Source organism: Corvus moneduloides, chromosome 21 (genome assembly GCF_009650955.1).
Source record: "Corvus moneduloides isolate bCorMon1 chromosome 21, bCorMon1.pri, whole genome shotgun sequence".
Taxonomy (NCBI): domain Eukaryota; kingdom Metazoa; phylum Chordata; class Aves; order Passeriformes; family Corvidae; genus Corvus; species Corvus moneduloides.
The window spans coordinates 6,538,924-6,550,512 of record NC_045496.1 but is presented as its reverse complement, the minus strand read 5'-3'; the positions used below and the strand labels follow the sequence as shown (position 1 = coordinate 6,550,512).

Genomic DNA, 11,589 nt, shown 5'->3' with positions numbered 1-11,589 from the left:
ACAGGCCTTATGGGCTGTGCATGAAGGGAACTTGTTAGCAGGGAAGGTGTGCTCTGCAGTGCCTGGGAGAATGTTCTTTTTTAAACAATCTTTTGCAGGCAAATGTTGTTAGGAAACAGGCTGATGAGATAAACCTCTACCTGTATGGACACACATCTTAATGGCTTTTCCGGATTTCATCCCAGTTTGACAGAGATGTCCTAAATATATTTTCATTAATCACAGAGTGTTTTGGGTTGGAAAGGACCTTAAAGACCATCCCATTCCAGCCCTCTGCCATGGACAGAGACACCTTCCACTATCCCAGGCTGCTCCAAGTCCCATCCAACCTGGCCTTGGACAATTCCAGGAATCCAGGGGCAGCCACAGCTTATCTGGGAAATGAATGTATATGAACAACTCACCTGCACTTGTGCAAGCTGGTACTTTTAAAGCCTTAGTTTTAGAATTATTTCAAACTATAATCCAGCACAGGCAGCTCCCAGGGCCAGTGCCAGTGTGGCTAGGATTTACTGTGGAGCAGGGTTTGCTGGAAGGTTCCTGGGGTGCTCCTGCAACACCTCCTGGGCTCTCCAGCTCCCTGAGGAGCTCAGGAGCCAATTCCTCACCAGTTGGGATGGACCTGCCCCTGCTTTCCTCCTCTGTCTGCCCACTGAAGGACAGAACCAAACTTTTGTCCTTGATAATAGGATTATTGTGACTTTCCTGTTTCTCAGTTCTCGTCTGGGTGTCTGTGTGCACAGTGTTGCTGTCAGGGCACTCTCCACTTGCAGTTTTCCGAGTATGGTGCATGTGTTCTCCAGCTCAGAGTGGAGCTGCTAATCAGCTGCAGGAAGGGGATGCTCACTGGAATTTGGCTCCCTCTTATCTCTGCTACCAAATCCATGCAGACCCTCTTGGCCATAGGCTTTTACTGCTGCTCCAAGGAGGGATTAGCTGTTTTTTCCATCAGGATCACTTTTTATGTGCCCAAGCCCTCTGTTCCCTGCACACACAGAGGATGCTAATGGGCTCTGACTCTGTTTTTCAGCCACCCACTGGGGTGAGTTTCTCTTTCTCTTGGTTTGCTTTGTGCCTTATGTGTCAGAGTTAATGAAATACAGATTTCTGAGCAAAGAGAGATCCCAGTGATTTTTTTAAACTTTTGTTTTTCTAAGTCTCTGCGTGAATGAGAATCTGAGTCTATCAATGTGGGAAGCAATCCTGCACAGTTTAATTTCTCTGCTCTCTCAACTGTATCAACTCCTGAAGGGAGAAAGAAAAAAGGAGGAAAAAAAAAAAAAAGAGTTGAAGCAACATGCTAGGAGTGGTAGTTCAAGGTTACAAAAAGGAAGTGTTTTAAAACTGAATCTTTGGAAAGAATATATCTTCATTGCCAGTCCTGTGCAGTTTCCGCTTTCCTAGAGATTTAGGAGTGATGAAATGTTAATCTTTTCCCACATCAGCAGAAAACCATCCTGGCTGAGGTTTTTGCTAAAGTGAACATATTTTGTCCTAATGTCAATTCATTCCTCGTCCCTCAAGAACAAGCCAGACTCTCTTTGCTCTGGCTGACCTTACACTGTGTTTTGGGTTCCTCATTCCCAGATTCTCCAAAAATTAAGGGCTCACTGAGGAAAGCTGGAAAGCAGTCAGGTGGATCGGACCATGTGCTCCTAGCACTGGGCTGGGTTTGGGGGTTGTTTTGGTGTGTTTCCCTGTTTTGAAAACAGTTCCCACCGCTGTTGGAGATGAGTCCTCTTTCTACAGGTCCTTGTGTTCAAATCTGTCCTTTGGAGTCTTCAGTTAAAATAGACTAAAAATCCAAGTCTGCCAGAGCACCCTCTGCCTTATTCTGTGAAACTGGTGAAGTTGAAAACTTTCCAAAGTACCAGACCCAAACCCTGAGTATCAGTGTTCACCATGGGCTCAGGAGAAATTGCAGGATCACTTCGGATGCCATATTTTACACATTGCATAATTTTACTCCATTTCATGCTTTCCCAGCTAAGAAACTTTTTTTAAGACCATGGAACAAATGAAAAGGTGAGGATGGCTTCCCTGTCCCAGCCAGCTGTGCTCAGCTGAGCTCTCGGCTGTTAAACCCAGCCTGGGTTTACAGCCAAGAGGTACAAGGGGAAAAAAGATGGCAGAAAAATTTAAACCGCTTTATGAAGTATTTTACGGAAAAGTGATGTGGCATCTATAGACCAGTTAATGGTGTGGTATGAGGGGTTTATTGGCACTTGGGAGCAATGCAGTTGCTACATGAGCCCATGCTAATAAAAAAAAACCAAAAACCCTTTAATCGACACCACATCGCTCTGGTCTCCTGAGCCAAATTCTGTTGCCCTCAGCCAGGTGATGGATCCCTGGGGATGGAGCCAAGCCAGGGTTCTCAGAGGCTCCCCCAGCCATGTGCCTTGCAAAAGTCAGGGTTTCAGTGGGCTCAGCAGGTCCCCACCCCGTAATCAGTGCAGCTCTAAAGCTTTGGGTTTGAACTGTTTCATTTTTGGATTTGTGCTTTTGCCCTCACAAAGTGGGGAGTCTTTGCTCTTTGCTTTGAGGAGAAAAGCCTGGTTTCTGGAAAAATTCTATTTTCTAGAAATACCAAGCCAAGCAGGCTTGAAGGTTGCATCGTTGGTGGAGGAGCTGCAGCAATGGTGATGCCACATGATCCATCCCCAAGGTGGTGGTCATACAGTGCTAAGGGTGGCCACTGCTGCAGCATGGGGTGGCCCAGCCCTCTGAAAGGCAGATGATGCATTTAGGCCTTGCAATAATTGAATGGTTTGGATTGGAAGGGATCTTTAATCCCATCCCATTCCACCCCCTGCCATGCTCAGGGACACATTGTACTAGCCCAGGTTGCTCCAAGTCCCATCCAACCTGGCCTTGGACACTTCCAGGGATGGGGCAGCCCCAGCTTCTCTGGGCAAGCTGTGCCAGGGCCTCCCCATCCTGAGGCCAGAGATGCTCCCATCCATGCAGGAGATCATGGAGGGGACTGGTCAGACTCTGCTCTGGGTCTCACTGAGGTTGTTGCTGGGTCTCCCAGCAGTTTGTCACTGCTGACAAACTCCAGCAGCAGCTGCAAAATCCCTCCCGAGAAATAGGGAAAACCAGCCCAGCACAGAGACCTCAGTACCCACGGGCAGCAGATCATCAGAGAGCTGCTCTGGCTGCATAAAATTTTCATGCTGTTTCTCAGTTTCCCCGTGTCACAACGCAGTGCAAGTTCTGCAGTTTGTGGAGGTTACCAGGCCAACACACTTCATATTGATCTTTCTCTCTGCATTATCATCAGCTGTAACTAAAAACAATCAAGGAGCGGGTGGGTGCAAGCCTGCATTCAGGCAGATAGAAATACAAATATCCTTCCTGCTCTGCAGCTTGAATTGCATCAGACAGATCGGCTTCGGGGTGGAAGTTAGCCCTGTTACTGCTTAAAGTCACATTTTTCCTGCAGAAGAGTAGAAATGTCAGGTTTTGGGACCGTGTGTATCTGTGCCTTTGCATCAACACAAACCAATCAGGCCCCCATCAGGTGCTGTCCCCAGTTATCCTGAAAGCTGCTGATGGTGATGGAGCAAGATGGGTGTGGAGGATTAAACATGAGACGATCTGTGCAGCATTTCTGACCACCTGAGTCTTCAGAGTGACAGTGTGGCATCTGCTGGGCTCAGTAACTTGAACAGTGCTTTAAAACACCTCTGCTGTCCATGTTTGCCATCGTTATAAATTAATAGCTTTCTCCAAGTTATTTTACCTTATTATCCCACCTGTGCACTGTGTGTGTTGCTCTGTTAGGGACAGTGAAATTACAACAGCATGGTACTGTTTTTCCTTAACCACCACTGCCTTGCTAGTTTTTATCTTTCCTGCCTGGAGGAGTGTTTGAACAAAGTAACTTTTAAAATCATGATGTTTCTTTAATGCAACGTCTGGAGATAAGTTTATTGTGCTTTTACAGGGTATAAGTAAACACATTTCTTAAATATATTCCTCTCTACAAAAAGAAAAATATCCTGAAGTGGCTTTAGGCAAGCAGAGTATTGGTGGGGACTGTCAGAGCACCAGTGTGTGCCCCAGGTTGGACTGGGGTATGTGGAAGGATGGTGGATCTCTGTCTCCATTTGTTCCATGCCTTGAGGGCGAGGAGAAAGCAGGGAGCAGCTGCCAGCGGCTGTGGTCGTGTCTGGTTGCCAAACAGTACCTTTGGACCGCACTGTGGATTTCCCAGCAGGTGACACTTGGGGGAAATCACGAGCAGAGAGGCTCAGATTGCGCTCAGGGGAAGCGCAGAACTTTCCCCTCCCATTTGCAGCGAGGTCGGCGCTCAACGGAGCAATTTAATTTCGCATTACGCACTGCTGGAGAATGCGCGATTTGCTCTGGTGACTTGAGGGGAAGCAGGTTGGGGTTTTTCGCGTCTTTGACATCATTTTTCAAGGCTGCCAGCATCCCTTGCTGCCCTGAGGGGCAGCACTGTCTAGCGCTGAGGACCCAGGTCCCTGCCTGTGCCTTGGGCCCTGCGGGAGCTGGGGGATGCTCACACCAGGTCGGGCTGCAGCCGGGCCGGGAGGGCACGGGGTGAACACCCCAAAAAGTGGTGCAGAGCCAGGCACAGGGGCAGGGCGAGATCTCTGAGTCCTGCCACCCCCAGGTACAAAGGGGAACAAAGCCTTAACAAAGTGCTGCTCCAGCGCACTTCTCCCGCTGGACAGGAGGGATGCAGGGATGGGGCTGTTCCCGCACTTCCCGGTGTCTGTGAAGAACCACCTTGCCTCCTCTAACCCCGACAAAAGTTTCTTTATAAAGGCACCACCTTTAGGTAACATAAAGATTTTTTTCCCTGTCAGCCAAGCCACATTGTGGAGGTGTGATGAGAGGCTCAGCCTCACCTCGTTCATTCCTACAGCCCGTATTCCCCCTGGGATCGCGGCTGAAGCTCTCGTATCCCTCCCTCCCCCTTCGCCGGGTGCGTGGGAGAAACACCAGCCCGCAGAAAGGTCTTTCTGGGTTTTTTACATTTTTAACTCTGCCCCGGTGGGTGCCCAAGCAGCTGCCAGGATCCATGTGTGAGTGGGCACATCCCTGGCACCAGCACAGGGGTTGGAAGAGGAAGGTGTGGGGCTCAGCCTGAGCCGAGCCCAGCCCAGGAATGCTGTGGGATAGGAGGAAACCCGACCCTGTGCTTTCCCTCGAAATCTTTCTGTCTCCACGCGGAGTTCCCGGCTCTGGGAAAGTACTATATTTCTTCACGCTGAGCAAAGAGGAGACTGTAAAGGGTGAGATGTGGCCTGCAGGCTGTTAAGATTTAAAATTTTCCACTTTTCTGACTGCTAATACCATGATCACACTGTCTAAATAATGTCCATGCTCTGGCTGCCGTATTACCTGTCCTAAGCATGATTTACTGCTGTAATAAATTAGCCCTTAAGCCAAAGAATCAAAAATAATTGGCTTTATATCTTGGAACCTGTTTTATCCTGTTCTTTTTTCCTTCCCACCTGTCCTCTCTCTCCCTCTTTTTCATTATCTGACATTTTTTTCCCTTCTTAATTCCTTCTCAGGGGCCACTTTCTGATTCTTTTCCACTCCTCATGCTCTTGGGATCAACAGATGTGGTTTCTTGTCCTCTGTTTTCTCTTCCAGATGTTTCAAGCTATGGCCACAGGAGCAGCACAGCCCCATGCTGGCTGTGTCCCACCCTGGGGGGCTGCAGGAGAAGCCCCTGCCCACAGGAGGTGACAGAGGTGCCTCAGCAGAGGTTGGTGAGTACATCACTGTCACAGGGGGATTTTAAATGGACTTTAAAATGAGCCACACATCTGATTGCTCTGAAATACTCAATGGCCTCCGAGATGGTCTCCAAAATACTGTGGGGCAGGGGGCTGGGGGGGTTGATGGGCTGTGAATCTTCCGTATCTTTTCTTTTGAGTGTGTTTCTGCTTTATGTCTTTAACCTGAAGGGTTTGACACCACACTTAGCAGCCTGTACCCTTACTTATGGCACCTGCCAGTGTCACCAACTCCTACCACGTCCCCACTGCGTAGCAAAACATCTGCTTCCAGCCAAGGAGTAGAGCCATCCAGCCCTTCCAGGAGAAGGTAAAAGGGGGGTGGTGGGGGAGGGTGGGGCAGTGTTGTGGTGGATTAACGAGGGCAGGTCTGGCAAAAAGGCTTGAAGCCTTGGTGAGTGGTGGCCTTTGGAGTTTGACCCAAAATGTGTGGCCCCATGATGTGTTCTGAAAGCTGTTGCAGCACAAGACATGTGAACAGGAGTGGCTGATACAGGTTTTATTTGTCTCTAGAAGCAGGAAATGTCCGTGTTTGTGTGTAGGCAGTGTGTGTGTATCTGTGTGAACAGCAAGAGGGAGGGACAGGGAGATCCTCCTCCTTGGAGCAGGGTTGGTGATGCTGCCTTTGGGCTCACACAGAATCCCAGAACGATTTGGGGTGGAAGGGATCTTAAAAAACATCTCATTCCACCCTCTACCATGGGCAGGGACACCTTCCACTAGCCTGCCTTGCTCCAAGCCCCATCCAGCCCGGCCTTGGATATTGTAACACCATCACTGCTGTGTCCCACCAGCAGCTGCAGCCCGGTTACTCCCCAGAAGAGCGAACATGGGAACAACTTCACTGCTCTGAGCAAACCCAGTAAGAACAGCTCGAAAAAGTGGAGGCTGCTTTTTTGTTTTCCTTTAAATAAATGGGCATTTTCTGTTTTCTAGGTTTGTTTTTTGGGGTTTGTTTTTGGGTTTGGGTTGGTTTTTTTTGAGCTGTTAATGTTCATTTTGCGTGAGGACGCGATGCAGTTCCTGTTTCAGAATGCACACAGTGGAGTGCAAAAATCAAGATTGTATCTCATGCATAATGCATGGCCCAGCAACCCGCTCAACAAATTATCCAAGTAGATTCCTCCAACAGGGCTGGGGGGAAGGAGGGGAAAAATATATTTGTAACAAGTATCTTTCTAAAGAAATGACAAGATAAACACATAAAAAATAGGCATGCAGAGATTTTTCTCTGGGGGGTCAATTCAGAAATTAAAGACAAGGATGATGTGGCTGGAGAGCGTGAAGCAGCAGGTTGGGGATGGGGCAGGGGCAGCTGCAGGTCCTGGAGCTCCTGGATAGCAGGGGGGAGCCCAGAGCTGCCTGTGGAGGTGTCCGAGGGCTTGATTTGGTGTTGGGAACTTATTAGAGGAGAGACTTCCCGTGGAGAGGGGTAGGAAAAGGGATTATTTGGTTTATTTATCACTTTCAGTGTGCTGGGTTTGCAGGGAGGTGTTGCAGCTCTGTGCTGCTGTGTGACACTGGATTTTGTGCCACTTCTCTGGAAACAGAAGCCATAAAAATACAGATTTTATGTATGGGAGGTCATTTTATGTGTGGAGGACGGCGAGGAGGAGGACAGAAAGGTGGGAATGGGTCACCAAAACCTTTCTTGTTTCTCTGGTGTCACCAGCCCAGGAACAGCCTTGGCTTTCCCCACTGCTGCCAGAGAAGACAAGGATGAGGCCTCCCTGCAAGAGGAGTTTTCTGCCAACAGGTGCCAAAGTTAAGTGACCACATTCCTTCCCTGTGCCCCTGCTAAGCCTGGATCATTCCCTGCAGGGAGAGGGAGCAGCCACTGCCCGTTACCAGAGTGCTTCCCTCAGGAGCGAGCACTGCGGTGAAACCCGGGAGCTGAGCTGTGGGTTCGGGGTCAAACGTTGTGGTGGAGAAAAATGGCATTTTAGGAGCAGATGGGGGTTGGTTTGCTTTTCCTTCACACTGGAGGGTGAGGTGTCCATCACCCGGGGCTATGCAGGCAGCATGGAGGGGTTTGGTGGATGGGGCACCCTCAGGAGTCTGCTCCTCTGGAAGCCAAACCTGTTCAGTCTGGAGGCCAAACTTGCTGAAAAGGGTCAGAGGAAGGAATTTGCCTCCAGGGATGTAGAGAGACAGCCCCAAAACTTCAGCGAGCACTAAACTTGCTCATAATTTCACCCTGACAATAATGCCCATGGCTGCTGGATCACTCTGATCCATGCAGGGCACAATTTGAGACCGGGCTTGGTTGGGGATTTTTTTCTCATTTGAATGATAACTCAGGCTTCAAATCTCATCTTATTCATGTTACTCACACTAATGAGCCCAGGCCCGATCCAGCAGGGTGTGTGTGGGTTTATTTCAGCTCCCTGCAGGCAGGAGCTGGGCAGGAGCCCAAACCCAGAGCAGCAGCCGCGGGTCCGTGCTGGGCTCGGCACTCGCGGGTCCCGCTACAAGCCCAGAGCTGCGGCCACACAGCCCTGCCAGCACAACCTGCTCTTGCCATCTAGTGGCAAAATCACCCCGGGAAGGCTCAACACTGGACTGAGGAGCCAAGGACGAGGTCAGGAAGGGAAGGGGGGGTAAGGGAGAAATGCATGGAGAGGGTTTGTACTATTCAAGCAGGTTCTTTCCAAGTTGTTACAGCCGTGAGGATGCCCTGCTATGTGGGGTTGGTGCCACAGGTCTCAGCCTGCCCGTGTGACATGGCTGTGCTTGGCTGTTTCCAAATACCCTCTGCCAGCAGCAGAACCCAGCGCTGGAGGTGCAAATCCCCCTGCACGGCCACCTAAGAGTGGCTGCTGGGGTTTAACACCAGGACCAGCTTGGGCTCATTGGCACGGGAGTGGTTTGATGTCACCCACAGCAAAGCCCTGACCTCCCTCCAGGTTCCTGCTCTCCCCCAGTGCCACCCCTGTCTGTGCTAGGAAGGCTCTGGGCTCCAAGGAGCCAGTGTCCACAAGTGACCAGGGTCAGGTTTGGGCTGTTTGCACTTTGGGAATTTGCAATAGAGCTGCAGTGTGTTGCCACTTACTTTTTATATTTCTTTTCCCATATTGTCATTTTTGTGGAATTTGGGAGCGATGACAGGATTTGCTTTTTGTTTAGTTCAGGAGTGTTTAAAACAAACCCAAAATGTCAAGAGGGCATGTTCATCTCTGCTCAGCTCTTTGGGCCAGGCTGGAATGGGAAAAGTTAACCCAAATTGCTCTATGATTCCATATGGAAGGTGGGGAGGGCTCTGCCCTCTCCCCAAATCTCCTTGTGATCCCACAGCAGCCCTAGGAAGCCCACTCCTTTCCACCCCAGCAGACTGCACTCTGCAAAGCCTCCCAAAAACAGAAGGGGCAGCTTTAGCAGAAATTAAAATACCGCAAGATCCTGCTGCGGTTTTGTTTTTAAAAATGCCTGAGTGCATTTGTGTTGATTTATTTTTAATACAAGCAGCGATCTGTGAGCTTTGGGTGTTATTTCTATGTGTTCCCTTTGGCAGAGGTGGGTCTTCAGTGGTAGGCACAGGCCCTGCTCTGCCCCCAGGGCACTAAATATTGCCTCTTCCCCGTGCTACTGTACAGCTGCACATATTGTGGGGGCTTAAAGAGCTGTGAAAAGCCTTGTCTTTGGTTTTTTAACCTTCCCCCCCTCCCTTTTTTTTTCCCCTTTAATCTTAGCTGGCCCTTAACATCCTCTCTGAGAAAGACTTCAGCCTGTTCACTGTCTGTGAGCCGGGGGAATAAGCTGGATGTTCAAGGTCACAGGTAATGACAGCAGTCTCCCCTCTCCCACTGGAGCACTCCTCCCTGAACCACTCTCTCAGCAATGTTTCCAATCACCTTGCCCACATAATGAAAGTACAGGCAGCAACTCACTAAGCAAATGAGCCCCTCCTATAATTCCCTTTGCTTATGCTGCTTATTTTTCTCCTGCATAATTATTTTTAAAGGAAAATTTAATTTTGTTTAATGGGAACAAAGTTTAACACTTCGTAAGCTTTGTCTTCCGCAGCCACCATCTGGTGAGCTTTTTTCCTGGATTTTTTTTTCTAATTATTTTTAAACCAGCCCAGTAAATTGTGTGTGGTTAAAAGGCACTTCTCATTAAGATGAAATACTTTGATCTCGTAGGATCATCTGTTTTTAAAGAGGTAATGATATCCTACATTTTTTTCTCCCAGTTAACCTAATCTCAGTGGTGAGACCTGCCCAGGTGTGAACTGGGTGCAGCAATTAAAGCTTATCAGAAGAAAAAACGGGTCAGGAAAAGATCTCTGAGAGGGCACAACAGGGATCATTAAGAAGTAAGTGGCAAATCATCTCAGGAAAGGGAAACATTTAACCTGGTTATTTATTTATTTTTAAGTGCAGATGGTGGGGGGAATAAAAGGCTGCAAGAAGACCAAGAGTCATGGGGATGCTATATATAGCTGTACAGCTGTTTCCTTCAGGTGTTATAACTCAGAAACGTAGGATGATTAATTTTGAAAGTTGAAATGTATAGTGGATTTGATTACATCTGAGTGTCTATAATTTAGCTACTTAGTAAAATTAACTTGACGTTTTTAGTGAGCTGTGAGGACAATAATGTGTGAAGAGACTGAAGAAACAAGTTTGACTGCACGCTCTTCCCTTACCTCGCGCCCCCCTTTTCCCAATTCACGAAGTTTATTTTTAACTTTTCCTGTTTTCCCCGAATCCAGAGGAATGTGTCTGGCTCCTCCTGCTGGCAGCCAAGGGCTGAGCCTCTCCCAGCATGTGGCACAGGCAATTCCAGGAAAACTCAGGCTGCAGGTTGAGCTCTCTAGGGCACAGAACATTTCCCGGAGCATGACACGTCCAGGAAGGCTGTGGGACCCCCACTAAATCATTTTTTGTACTTCAGAGAAGGCCTGTGCTGGGAAATTAAACAGCAGGACACAGCAGGGACCATGGCAAGAGGCACCCTGGAAGTGCAGGGCTTTAGGTTGGCTTTCTCCAATAGAAAGTGCGCACAGTGGCTGTAAGGAAGGAATAGGAGAGACCTCCCCCAGTGCTGAGGACCAGATTATCTGTGCCAGCTTCTGTGAGGAAAGGCTGGGAGCTGTTCAACCTGGAGAAGAGAAGGTTCTGGGGTGATCTACTTCTGGTCTTTTTAGAACTGGAAGGGAACCAACAGAAAAGATGGAGAGAGACTATTTACAAAGGCTTCAAGTGACAGGACAAGGGGAAATGGCTTTAAACAGAGAGAGGAGGCTTAGATTGGATATTAGGAAAGATTTCTTCTCTGTGAGGGTGGGCAGGCCCTGGCACAGGGTGCCCAGAGCAGCTGTGGCTGCCCCTGGATCCCTGGCAGTGCCCAAGGCCAGGCTGGACATTGGGGCTTGGAGCAGCCTGGGCCAGTGGGAGGTGTCCCTGCCCTGGCAGGGGTGGGATGGGATAGTGTTTAAGGTCCTTTGGAACCCTGCAGCCCCCCTGTGCTGTGCAGGGAACAGCCCCAGCTCCAGGGGTGGGTGGAAGTTTCAGCTCTCCCCACGGCCCCACCTCAGAGGACAAACTCAGAGTTTTGTAGCTCATTACAAAAGGGCAAAATCAAGGACCTATATAAGCCCAACCCCACACTAAGATCTCCCACCCCCAGTGCTTGGATGCTAAGGGCAAATTTTCTTTTACCATGGGGGTGTCATCAGCTTGAGGGGGGAAAAAACATCGCATTTTGTGTGAAATGAGTTCAATGAAGACATGCTTGCACCACAAACTCTGCTTTTGTAACCAAAAATCACTTCAAATTACGGCCTTGTTAGTGTTAAACAGAA

General features: G+C 49.0%; 1 long non-coding RNA gene across 1 annotated transcript; it reads left to right on the top strand.

Moving 5' to 3' along the window:
• Positions 1-5,642: 5,642 nt before the first annotated feature.
• LOC116454537 lies at positions 5,643-10,989 on the top strand. The gene is made up of 4 exons (XR_004244130.1): positions 5,643-5,756; positions 5,955-6,093; positions 7,456-9,559; positions 9,976-10,989. It is a non-coding gene; the product is annotated as an uncharacterized LOC116454537 (long non-coding RNA).
• The last annotated feature ends 600 nt before the right edge of the window (positions 10,990-11,589 follow it).